General features: G+C 31.9%; 2 protein-coding genes across 6 annotated transcripts in view; one reads left to right on the forward strand and one right to left on the reverse strand.

Annotated features, from left to right (window-relative positions):
* Wdr37 (WD repeat domain 37) overlaps window positions 1-4,317 on the reverse strand; it is a 43,460-nt gene extending 39,143 nt beyond the window's left edge. Inside the window, exon 1 of one of the 2 annotated variants that reach the window (XM_067276637.1) lies at window positions 4,172-4,317. The gene's annotated coding sequence lies outside the window, so the exon portion shown is untranslated. Of the gene's footprint in view, window positions 1-3,462; window positions 3,742-4,171 lie in introns of those variants that run through there. The other variant, XM_067276638.1, reaches the window with a different exon arrangement.
* Window positions 4,318-4,401: 84 nt separating this feature from the next.
* The window catches only part of LOC136980490 (INO80 complex subunit D-like), a 104,905-nt gene continuing 96,654 nt past the window's right edge, over window positions 4,402-12,652 (forward strand). For all 4 annotated transcript variants that reach the window (XM_067276615.1, XM_067276617.1, XM_067276616.1 and 1 more), the window contains exon 1: window positions 4,402-4,558. The gene's annotated coding sequence lies outside the window, so the exon portion shown is untranslated. The remainder of the gene's footprint in view (window positions 4,559-12,652) is intronic.

Consider the following 12,652-nt stretch of genomic DNA (forward strand, 5'->3'; position numbering starts at 1 on the left):
ATCTAGAAGGCTTTCCACTTTGGATATGATCATTTCAATATTAGTTGGGTTGCTCAGTGTATATGATGGACTTTGTTGCTTCAAGTAGGCATTTTGGGAGAATAAGTTCATCCCAACATATCATCTGATTCATTAAATTGGTATAGTTCTTCATAGGTTGCCATTTCAACTTTTTGACATACTTTTTTCTAAGGTTTTCCAATCTGGATGCTACTGCCACTGCTTTGGTGTTGGCTTGTTCGAGTGCAAATGGATCCTTCTGCACCAATTGATCCTCCAGGTTTATAATCTTATGAAGTATAGTATACTTACCTTTCCTGGTTTTTCTGTTGAATCTTCTCATACCCATGTTCCTAATCCTTCCTATCATGGATACACAGTCTTTCAGAAGTTTAACGTTCCAAACCGACACAAGATACACTTTGTTGATTTTACATTCTTGGAAAAAAGTTAATCTGGAGTTGATTCTTACTAATTTCTTCACTAACTTGAAGTATTCTTTGGCTGACAATGCCATTACTTTAATAATAAACTTCTTAACTGGAACAAATGTAAATTTAAAAAAGTTCCAGCCTATTCCAGCAAAAATTTTTAATTTTTCTAATATTTTCTAATTTAAATTTTAAAAACTATTCTATTGTATGTTCAATCCTGATGATGGCTGCTTAGATAACCGAAAATGTTAGAAAAATTAAAAATTTTTGCTGGAACAGGCTGGAACTCTTAAATTTATATTTATTCCAGTTAAGTTTATTTATTTATTTTACATATACATGGAAATGCCATTGAGCAAAAGATTTCCACCCGCCCAGATAATCTGCAGATTAAAAATATTATAACAAATAAAAACAACAACAGTGTAACTAACTAAAAAAAAAAATTCAAAATATACAGTTACTATATAAATCGAACTCACTTGTGCCTATTGACCGGTGTGAAATAAATAACTTCAATTCAACGAACGTTTTCTGGACGCCTTCCGTGTCCTTCTTCAGGTTAACTGCTGGATTCTATTATTTTTAAAAAACTGCGTTCCGATCTTTTAAGAACAAATTCAAATGAAGATAGTTCGAAAGCGCGATGACCATCGCGCATGCGCTATATCTGTCGTGCTCCTTGTCGTACTGTATCATATTCTTTTTAATCTTTGTATTCTTTTTTATCTTTGGGTCACATGATTTCATGTGTTATCGGACCCAAATAAATCTTTATGCATCCTCTTGTTATAAAGTTTGCCAAGCAAGCGAAAGAGTTATCTCGTCGCGTGAATTAATGCATGTTGTTTTAGTTTGCGCTTTATGTATCTCTATCGCTTCCAGCCATTTGAGGTGTTCCATCCGAGTCGTTTTAGTTATTAGCGTGGCCCCCGCGAAGTCCACATTAATGCCCGGTTCAGAAGCGTACACTGCAAGCGACGTGGTAGCTCTGTTGTATCTTATATCCGCCTCGTGTTCTTTAACCCTGACTTCCATAGAGCGTTTCGTTGATCCTATGTAGATCAGATCCCTATTAAATCTCTCGTCCTTTATCGGGATTCGGTATATACGCCTGCCATTCTGTTATTTATTTCACACCGGTCAATAGGCACAAGTGAGTTCGATTTATATTTTATACACCCCGGTGTGTAGGATGAAGAAAATTCAAATATACAGTTACTATTCAAAATGTACTATACAGTTGTATAATAAATAAAATTACAAGATTAATATATTAATTAAAAAATATTATTATTAAAATAAAAAATAACAAGAGAAAAATACATTTGTGAGTGAAATTTAAAAAGTACAGGGTGATCATAATTTAAGTTTCACTTTGAACCCACTATAAAATGAAAACTATTGGACCAAATGTTTTCAAACCTGTAAATATTATAAAAAAGATCATGGGATTTCATAACTTGCAAAAAGTAATTAGTTTATAAAGTCACCACCAGGGAAAAGTGACACTTTATGAACACCTCAGTTTTTACACAAATTCATATGGTTTTACTGTTAAAGCACCATTTATCGCTACATCAGACATTTGTCGGAACTGATAGATGCAATTTGTCAGCATATTCATAACATTCCAGCTGATATGTTTTGAGCTACTGCCAAGAGCGCGATATTGAGCTTTAACCTGGTTGCAGGAAATGGTGGACAGCACATTGAACATGTACTGCCATGACTGTTATTTGTAAAATGTATTATGATCTCAATACAAGGAATAAATCTTACTTTTCCCCCTGGTGGTGACTTTTTGAACATAATGAAATCCCACCTCCTCTTTTATAATATTTCCAGGTTTGGAAACATTTGGTCCAATAGTTTTCATTTTATAAGGGGTTCAAAATGAAACTTAAATTACAATCAACCTGTATTTTTACTCAGCTCATAATAGAAAATCGGAGATTCTAGGAAATATACTAATTTTGGTAAAAGAACTCTACAGATTATAAAGAATTAATCAATAAATCTGGGTAATTAAGTTCAACACAAAACAAAAAATTTCAATGTGTGATAAAGTATATAGAATTGAAAACAACTGAATATTATGATGATGATATTAAAATAATTCAAAACATTTAACTAATATCAAATAAATAAAACTACTATACTTTCAAAATAATCTACATATATAATATTTGCAAATGTATTCTTATGAAATGAGTTCTACACTGTAATCATCCTTTTTTTGCTCTTTTCGAATATATACAGTAAAAAGTATCAAGATATTGAGAGAAAATAGATAGCTAATCGATTCTCCTTATTTATTTTTTCCACTTCTAAGCTTCTAGGAAAACATTTATCATTGGCGATTTAAAAATGTCAATATTTATTAATATGCTAAATATCTGAAAGAGGCTGTATTGATCAACAAATGCTTGTAAATATCAAAGATATTAATTGCATTATTTTAATCTACTATAATTTATAATAAAACCAACACACCTTATTACTGAGAAAGTTCATTTGTTCGGCTAAACAAACGTTTTCAACCCACTCAATGGGACATCATCAGGTTAAATACGTTCATATCTACAACGATGATGGTGGCCCATCGAGTGGGTTAAAAATGTTTGTTTAGCCAAATAAATGAACTTTCTCAGTAATAAGATGTGTTGGTTTTATATTATAAAATCTGAGAGTAAGTAGGAGTATAATTTATAAACGGTTTATCACTTATTATGATTTCAACAAAGATTATAAAAATACAGCATATGAGTAATTTCTCAACTGTAACATAATACACAACAATTCTACAATAAGGTAAGGTATATTCCATATAAACTGTATAAAAGAAATATAGTATTTACTGTTTGAAAAATAGGAACAGCTAATTTAATACTGCATATTTTTGGATTAATAAAGTCTCTCTTAAAATATGTTTAGTCTTTAAAAAATTAGACAGACTGTACTTATGCATTCTGTTAATTTAACTAGATGTCTACCAAATTAAAATACTTTAAAAATTAACTCTTACCAATATGTTTATTACGCTTATCTAAAATGTCGAAATACAGTACATAACACATCCCTTTATTTACATATTTAATAGCAAAATTACGAAAAGTTTGACTTTCAAAATACCAATGAATGGAACCTGACGTCGCCCGTCGTTTAAAATTTAACCAATAAAAAACGGGAATATATTCACTCGTCACAAAACGTAACGAGTAAAAGTCAATCGTATCGTCCAAAATACCATGACATCATCGTCCACCATTCCGACGTTTTCTGTGACGCAATCCTCACGTCAAAAAAAACATAACCTATGGTCGAGCGGGACCGAAACGTTTCGGCCATTCCCGGGAGTGCCGCTCCACCCTCGCGATATATATTATTCCGGTCGCCTTCTTCGTATTTCGTACGTTTAAAATATTAACAGTGGACGTAAAATTGTAGCGTAAAAAAAATAATAATAAACAATTACCAAAAAATGAATCATAAAAGTTGACAAGAAGTAAATACGGGAGAAAAATATTTTCAACTGTTTGCAATATTTAAATTATGTCAGACGTTTAATAAAGTGACGCTATGGTCTTGTTACAAATGCACGATTTTATTTTCCTTCCATAAAACATCTCCGGTTATGACAGACGCTCGATTAAAATATCGCCAGACGTATCGTGCTTAATTTAAAGCTCGACTCTGGTTGTTTAGGAGGCGAGAGATGTTAACTGCACACTTACTTGTTCATTCCGAACTAGAAGGACGATTACGAAGACGAACTTTTTAAGATTTCGATGCGGATGACTCGCACCAAAACATTAGAGATGGCTACACAAATTCCAGTCGGTCGCACTCTGCCGATATACTGTAGCTATCCTGTCGGCGCAGTCGTTTCCTCCTTTCCGTACCCATCCCGGTATTTATATCTCGCGCTCACCCCTCCCTTGGAAAAGTGGACCGTCCCCGTTCGGCCATCTTAGTTGTTGTGGTTGGTGTGCTTAGCATGAAGTTAAAATGCAACAAAATCTACTCTTTCTTTATATAGCTAAATAAAAACATTAAGGATTTATATCGATTACGATAATTACGGTAATGGATGGATAGTGCCTTCAATTCGAATGTCGTCGGTAGGTCCTAATTCTCACTTGTCTTCTACCACAACACTCGTTAGGCTTAAGATTTACATTACGTTCAGCGTCGTTCTACATATAATATATACATTTTTATCAAATTTTCCGAACGTAATAAAGACATTTCGTTACTCGTTTCGCAATTATTTCAAAAATAAATAAATTTCTTAAATTATCTAGCCCGTTTCCTCTCCCACCTATTAGGCTTAAAGGGACATTACTAAGCCTAACGCGTTAAGGGGACGCTGAACTTCCAGTTAGGCTTAACTTGAAAGAGAATCAAAATAAAACTTTTACGTTAATGTGAAAATTTCTTTGCATTATATTAAAGAAAAAAAGAAAACGTTTCTTAAATCGCGTTAAAACCTGTGCGAAAATATTGTCGAATAGAGAGTATACAATGTTAATAATAGGACATATATGCAAAATAAATAGACTATATATTACTTATAGATAAAAAAAATAATAAACAATAGTAGATCGAATCGACTTATTAAATGTGATGTTTGGTTTAGGCTAGCGATCGACTAAATTATATCTAAAATATGTTTTCATTTTCTTTAATTTTTTAAAAATTATTTATTTACGCTACAAACATTTTCAATATAGATCAATGTTTTAAATTAATATGAAGTAAGTGATGATGTATTTATCATTTATTGATTTTAATGTAATTTGGTATTGCATTATAATTGTGTTACTTTAATATATGTTACTTTTTGCATTTAAAGAAGTACTGTGTGTGTGTGTGTATATATATATATATATAATGTTGCAGGATTATTACAGAACATTTTTTATACATGTAATTTAAATTAGTGCAAGCATTTAATTTCTGTTGTATATATCTTTCTAGTTTATGTTAGTAAGTTTATCTAAGCTGTGGAAATAAAAGTATTTTCTGTAGTATTTTGTTGTAGGCCTACTACTAGTTGAGCTTATACAAGCTCATTAACTAGCAACTTGTAAATCTTCAACCAGTTGTCAATATATTTTTCGGGAGAACGTTTCATAGAAATAACATGATGTTGTCCTAAACTTATTAGTTATTGTAGAAAGTATTTCATATATAAGAATTACTATTTGTTCAAATTTTTCGAATAAATCTATTGTTGGATAATGTTAAAAGGCAAAACATGCAGAAGAAAGAAATTTTAGTATTAATGCTATTTAGTAAAAAAATACCTAAAGATGATGAGCAGATAATATTTAATTATACTATGGCAATTTTTTGTTATATGTTTACATGCTTAAGATATACAGGGTGTATCAGAATGACGTTTTAAAAATTTGGGGGATTGTAGAGGATGAAGTTTTGAACGTTTTGATATAAGGAACACATAGCCAGAAATGTGATATAAAGTTTCTTTAGTAGTAGGAAGTACTTGATCTCCCTTCACTTTGGAAGCTACCCTTCGGTCCATTGACGTTGTGTTATTGTTTTTGACTTCTTCCTCTGGGGTTATGTAAAGTTCCTTGTGTACGCAACACCTGTTGGAACAGTTCATGAGCTTACGAAGCGCATCTTTACAGCATTTCATACCATCAGAGAGGAACGTGGCATCTTACAGAGAGTCAGACAAAAGATTTGTCTGACTCTCTGTAAGATGCCTTGTCGTTGTACGTGATCTCTCGTACGTGATCTCTGTAAGATCTCTCATTGTTGCACATGATGTAACAAAGTTGATGGTCATCACATTGAACATTTACTCTAAAGTAGTGCAACCACTGATTCGATGTACAGTTTGATTGTACTCTACTGTTTTGTCCATAAAACTTGTCATAAATGCTGTATTCTGCTGTTTCATTCAGCATACTGACCGCAAAGTGCAAAGTGCCGTAGAAACTTTATATCACATTTCCAGCTATGGGTTCCTTATATCAAAATGTTCAAAATTTCATCCTCTACAATCCCCCAAATTTTTAAAACGTCATTATGATACACCCTGTATACTTGTAAAATTATATGCATATGGAAATATTTGGTCTAAATGGACAAATAAGATAAAAAAAATATTATAAAATCAAATAATTTCATAAGTAATTTAGTGTAACAGTAATAAGTAATATAGAATTTACTAGTTTCAAAATATTTACATGTCACTTTATTATAAATAAATGAAATTTTTAAGAACTTGTGCACAATATTTGCTTAAATATAATTATTATTTACTACATATACAGTCATTAAGTGTTATTGGCCTAGGCAAGACTTGAACCCACAACTCCTGCATACTGTGTGAATGTGTTGCCAGTTACGCTACCCAGATCTTGGTCCGATCTTCACCTCCGTGCGGGAATTGCACGTATGAGTCCCATTCTGGGCCAATTCTTTTTCTTCCAGAACTTCCTTAATTATATATTATACATTAAATATTAGTAACTGGATTTGGTATCTAAACATCAGGTTTGAAATATTTAGAAACTATTTACACGAATATGCATATGAGTGTTGATTATATTGAGCTATAAATTCTTCAGATGATGATCTAGATCCCTTAGAATATCTTTTTGTGCTTCATCTACAATTTGAACTATGATTATTTTTTCTGTAGTTCATTTTTAATTTGTCGACCCTCATATTTAGTGACTTTTACTAATTCTTTCTCCTGCGTCTTGAATTGTTATGTCTAAAATTCATATCTTTATTTTTTTATGTTAATGTAATACTGGGTTGTTCGGAAAGTAATTTCATTTTTTTTGTTTTAATGGAAAAACTACAATTTTCATATAATATATAAATATTTTATTGAATTATATATTGACCTATTTGGTCCAATACCCTTTGCCATCGTTCTAGTAGTAGCATGATTCTGTGTTCATAAAAGTTCTGATCTTTGCTTACAAAAAAAACTGATCCAACTTATTTCTGATATCCTCATTTGAAGTAAATGTTTTACTGTTTAAAAAATTTTGTAAAGACTGGAACAAGTAATAATTGGAGGGTACCAGATCTGGCAGTGTGATAGTTCTGGCAGATATGATAGCACATCCCATCCAACCTGTGAAGGTATGTCCTATGTGGCAGCGTCCAACAATCGTGAACGTGAACGCGTTTCCAAGTGGAGCAAACAAACTGGCTCAAGCAAATGTACAGTACATGTCCAGAGTAACTGTGTTTAGCGTGCAGTGACCACCAGATGACGCTTCTACACGCATGTGTAGGAAGCAGCTACCAAGCCAGTTTGATTGTCGCTTCCACCGCTTGTGCTTCCAAAGGAGAAAATGGTTGATTTTATAGATGAATGAAAACAGAATGACAAATAAATTGTTTATATATGTTGTATGTACTGTACTTTAATTAATAATCTTTTACATAATTTAGTAATTTCTGATTTTGTATAAATGTAACATTTTAAAAATAAAACTTTTTTAAACTTATTATTCTGTAAAGATTCTTTGTATTTAGGCAAGAGACGAGATCTTGCCTATTCAGTGATCGGCGTGAAGTCCACCATCATTACAATTAATTCTTTATATTTGTTGTGTATCTAGTTAGTGATAACATTTACCTTTGAAATTTACTGTTTTAATGCTTGTCATATTTTCCATAGTAGCATTCGACGAAGTTGTCTCGCTGCCATTTTGTAAACAACACGCGTCCACTCTGGACAGAAGTTGCTCGCGAGTTGGACATGTGTACAAAGATTCTTTCTGCCTGCGTTGCTGGATGCTGCCATGTAGGACATAGCCTAACAGTTTCTGACGAGTTACCAAACTTGTGTGACGTCCGGTATTATCATGGTGAAACACACCTTTTCTGTTGATCAATTCTGGCCTTTTCTGTTTGGTGGTATCACTCAATTTGTCCAGTTGATGGCAATACACTTCCAAATCAATTGTGGAATTGTTTGGTAGAAGCTTGAAAAACAATTCCCTTAAAATCTCACTAAACAGAGAACATCACTCTTTTTGATGAATATCAGCTTTTGAAGCACTTTGAGCCAACTCATCTCTTCTACTCTATAATTACTTGTGTTCGACATTGTTATAAACAATCCATTTTTCATTGCCAGTTATGATTCGCTTCAAAAATGGATCATTTTCTTGACATTTGAGAAGCAAATCACAGGAAGTCAATGCAATGGAGGAAATCGCTTTCTTTAAGAACATGTGGAACCAATATATTTAGCTTTGAAGTGAAACCAAGTTGTTTCAAGTGATCATAAACAGTTGAATTCAGCATTGTTATTCAGTCAATACATCTTCTCCATACACGTCACACTTTTTTTCTTGCTTGAACAGCATTCTTACCTTTTCGGTAATAAAAAAGTAAAATATGTCGAAAGTGCTGCTTTTGATTTTCCATATTTGATGGGACACCCAAAAAAAAAGTTTGCAAAGAATTAAACAAAATTTTTTACAAATAAGTCTTGAAATGTCAGCTGTCAAAATATATAATGACAATATGATTTAGAATGAAATTGGTGGGTAAAAATACAACTAATCTCTCTGGTGGTAAAAAAACAAAATTACTTTCCAAACAACCCAATATATAAAGTGTTATGAACCACATACATGTTTATCTGAATAATTATTGTGTTATTAGTGAATTGTGTCCTAAGTGATTAATATCAGTATCTAGTGTTATACCAGATCAAGGTCAAGGTATAACTACAAAAAAAGCTGTTATTTTGTTGGTGTATGTTTCTATATTTAAAAATTTTTTTGTAATGTGTTTAATATAGCAGCTTTCTGTAATTTGATACATGTGTTATTAGGCCTTGTGGTCAATTTGTAAATATTTACTGTAATATTATGTGGATAACTGGTAGATTATCTGTTTAAAAGGCAGTTTGAAAATGGGAAAATGGATTATATTCTGATTTTAAATTACAATTTTAAACATATCAGACAGCTTTTCATCTGTCTAAAGTTACAGAACATTATTCCAACTCACATCAACCAAACGTACTGGATAAACGCCATACTTTAATTGATATTATTAGAGATATTATTTGAATTTGTATCTTTAAAAGTAATAAATTTCTGGTAATTATATTTATCTATATAATGAACATTGACAGTTAAGACATGTGACTAGGATAATTATTATTAAAGTGAATTTTTCCAACTATAAATAATTGTACACATTTAAACAATAGTCCTAATTTGACTGCAATGTTCCTTTTTTTTCATACATAATGTTCAGTATTACTTTCATTTGGCTACAAAATTAAAATTAAATTACAAAAAGGTAGTTTTGGTTTATTTGCTTTAGTTTTTAAACTTTAAGTTTGTTTTATATTAATTAAAATGACATTGAAATAAAACATAAAATATTATTGCCATTGGTGTGAGATTTGGTTAAAAATAAGCTTAAAATCCTTCATAAACATTTTTCAAAATTGTCTTTATTTTTGAGATCTGGCTTACCAATAAACAGTATATACCCAGGATATACTGTTTGTCTTCTCTGGATGCTGACTATCAATTTCTTTCCATTCCTCAATTTCTTTATATAAAAAACTCTTCATGTTGTGGTTATAATCTAGAACTATGTGGTGCGTGTTGTGAGCGTTCTCACTTCATGATACAATGTTATCAGGTATAGGAGTACCCCTGTTGGAATAGGCATTTGCTAATTTACGAATAAGGCGTTTTTTGTAACTATGTTTTTTAGCTATGTCCTCCAGACATTTAAGCTCTTAACATGTCCTCTTAATTCATGCAGTGAGTAGGAGCACGTTTGGTTAAGGCACAAAAGGCAGCTCAAAAAATGATGGGAAGAAATGAAAGTAAACTCAATTCTACAGCTATTTTGTAGATATATGGGTCATATGAGTTTGCTGGTATAAACAAAGGAAGGTGTGATGATTTATGATAAATATTGGTATGGATAACTCTGTTTATAATACTGATATTGAGATTTAAAAAGTGTGCCCTTGAATTGCTGGCTTGGTTAATTTTATGGAAAGTCCATATGGGTTGTTATTCATTTGTTCTATGAAGCTTTCTATATTTGGTTTTGCTTTCCACAATATAAAAATATTGTCGATGTACCTTCTGTTTATGATAATATTAGGAAGGAAAGAAGGTAAGACTGTTTTTTCTAATAATCTAATTATCATAACTTGTTTTGTTCAGATTTATTTTTATTTGGTATCTTGCTTTTCCCACTTTTTCAATTTATTTAGAATTTATGCTGACGACATCACTCTGTTATGTAACACCAAAGAAGGGTTACAGAAAGAACCCTTTTTTGGTATTACATAACAGAGCAATGTTGTCAGCATATATAATGTTATTGATAAGATGTTTATTAATTTTTACACTTTTTGTCTAATTTTTGAATACTTCTCTCATCATCCATTCACTGTAGATGTTAAAAAGTGTTGGGGACAAACCACATTCCTGTGTTATTCCTTTTTGATCTGAATCTAATTGGTATTTTCTCTCTGAAATCTGATAATTGCTTTTTGATTTTAATAGTTTGACTTTAATAGAGAGGTCGAAGTCACTTTGACCTCTCACATTGTGTCTATGTTCTCTGTACGTCTCATCAAAAAAAAAAAAAGTGTTAAATGTATGTGTATATTATTATCTGCTGGTTATTGTGTTAAATGGTGTTAATGTATGATACTAGTTTGGGATGAGGAAAGTTTGCCTTCCCAACCACTAATTTAAACATAATTTTTGTAATTTACATAGAGGTGAATTCACTGAAGAGGGGTTGCGATCACATTATACCAACCTGAAATGCATATGTAAGTCTATCGTAAATAAAAACAATTTGCTAACCAGAATTTGCTGTGAGATACGTCTACCAGGTTATATGGTTTACAGAGACGGATTCACATTGTGATACCATACAGCAAGCCGATTATATACTAGATTTAAATTGTCCTCATTTCTGCAGAGATTGTCTATGTGTGATGCTCCATTTCTGATATAATTGATTCAGCCACTTGCCTGTTTGCACATTACTCTTATTTGTTTATTAATAATTCTATATTTTTCTTGTTCTTCCATGTTGTTAGTGTTTTTGTATCATCATCTTTCATCCATCTTTTTTACTATTTTCTATTAGCTTCTTTGTTTCTTTGTCTTGTCAAGGATGTCAATCGTAGTGTCTTTAATTTTTTGTTTCAAATTGTTCCAGACTTTTCCTGCATTTCTGTTTGTGTTGAAATTTTGCAGTTTTCTCCATATGTTGGCCTGAAAAGTCTTCTTGATGTAGTCTTTCCTTAATGCCTCTATATTGAGCCATTCTTTTGGTTTTTTTTTGGCCTAACAGGTTTCAGCCTTATTCTTAGTTTTGTTATCAGTAAACTATGACCACTGTTGCAATCCATACCTGGATAAGTCTTCATGTTAATTATTGTATTTCTAAATTTGTAGTTGACTAGAATATAATCAGTTTGGTGTTTTGTTTCTGCATGGTGAGAGCTCCTTTTACCCTGGAGCTCTCTTCATGTAGCCAATCTTTTTTCATGCTGTTGGAACCAGGTGTTAGGTAAAATCATGTTGGTTCTTCTGCAAAATTCAACAAGTCTACTTTTTTCATTTCTTTCTCCTAAGCCCCATGGTCCAATTACACTATCTTTTCTCCCTCTTCTGATCTTGGCATTCATATCTCCCATAATAATCACTACATCTCTCTTCTTTTTAAGTTGTAGACATTTGTTTGTTTATAAATTTCCTCCATCTCTTCATTCGAATGTTCATTTGTTCACATGTATATCTGGATTAAGAAAAAGCACCTTGGTTTTACATCTATCGTCAGTGCTATAGTCCTATCAGATGCTTGCCAATATTCGTCAACGAATTTAGCTCTCTTCTTTTTCAGCATCACTCCCAACTCTTCATTGATGTTATGCTCCTCCTGAGTAGGTTAATCTTATTTTTTAGTCAGTTGTAATATCTCATTTTGCAGCCCATCTTGCTTCAGAGATCCCTAAGATTGAGATCTTGGGTCTTTTCATTTCATGTATTATATTTGCCATCTTTCCTGTTTGAAAACAGATCTAACATTCCAGGTACCTATGTTAATGCGTTTCTTAAGGTTTGCATAGTTGTGTGAAATTTTTGTATCTACTCCAAGACTTTTTGATGAGTTTGATCCTGTAGCATCATTTGTTTGATCTGTGT

Source organism: Centruroides vittatus, unplaced genomic scaffold (genome assembly GCF_030686945.1).
Source record: "Centruroides vittatus isolate TY-2023 unplaced genomic scaffold, ASM3068694v2 contig_7, whole genome shotgun sequence".
NCBI classification, from domain to species: Eukaryota; Metazoa; Arthropoda; class Arachnida; order Scorpiones; family Buthidae; genus Centruroides; species Centruroides vittatus.